This window comes from Glycine soja, chromosome 19, assembly GCF_004193775.1.
Source record: "Glycine soja cultivar W05 chromosome 19, ASM419377v2, whole genome shotgun sequence".
NCBI lineage: Eukaryota > Viridiplantae > Streptophyta > Magnoliopsida > Fabales > Fabaceae > Glycine > Glycine soja.
This window is the reverse complement of record NC_041020.1, coordinates 19780896-19781540: the sequence shown is the minus strand read 5'-3', so window position 1 is coordinate 19781540 and position 645 is coordinate 19780896. Positions and strand designations below refer to the sequence as shown.

At 43.1% G+C, this 645-nt stretch overlaps 1 non-coding gene across 1 annotated transcript; it reads left to right on the top strand.

Moving 5' to 3' along the window:
- The first annotated feature begins 200 nt into the window (after nt 1-200).
- On the top strand, nt 201-307 carry LOC114401040. Its single transcript, XR_003664156.1, has one exon. It is a non-coding gene; the product is annotated as a small nucleolar RNA R71 (small nucleolar RNA).
- The last annotated feature ends 338 nt before the right edge of the window (nt 308-645 follow it).

Below are 645 nucleotides of genomic sequence, written 5' to 3'. Positions count from 1 at the left end.
CTACTTCATTCACTCCTCTAATGACAATAGCATCATTTCTGGCACAAAACTGTTGGGAGTTGGAAGCCATCTTCTCAATTAAATTCCTGGCTTTAGCAGGGGTCATGTCTCCAAGGGTTCCACCACTGGAAGCATCTGTCATACTTCTCTCCATGTTACTGAGTCCTTCATAAAAATATTGGAGAAGAAGCTGCTCAGAAATCTGGTGGTGAGGGCAACTGGCGCATAGTTTTTTAAATCTCTCCCAGCATTCATATAGGCTCTCCCCACTAAGTTGCCTAATGCCTGAAATATCCTTTCTAATGGTTGTGGTCCTGGAAGCAGGGAAAAAATTTTCTAAGAATACTCTCTTGAGGTCATCCCAGCTCGTGATGAACCTTGGAGCAAGGTAATATAGCCAGTCCTTTGCCACTCCCTCTAAAGAATGAGGAAAGGCCTTCAGAAAGATGTGATCTTCTTGGACATCTGGAGGTTTCCTGGTGGAGCAAACAATATGGAATTCTTTCAGATGTTTATGAGGGTCTTCACCTACAAGACCATGAAACTTGGGCAACAAGTGGATCAGTCCAGTTTTAAGAACATATGGGACATCCTCATCAGGGTATTGAATGCACAAGTTTTCATAAGTGAAATCAGGTGCAGCCA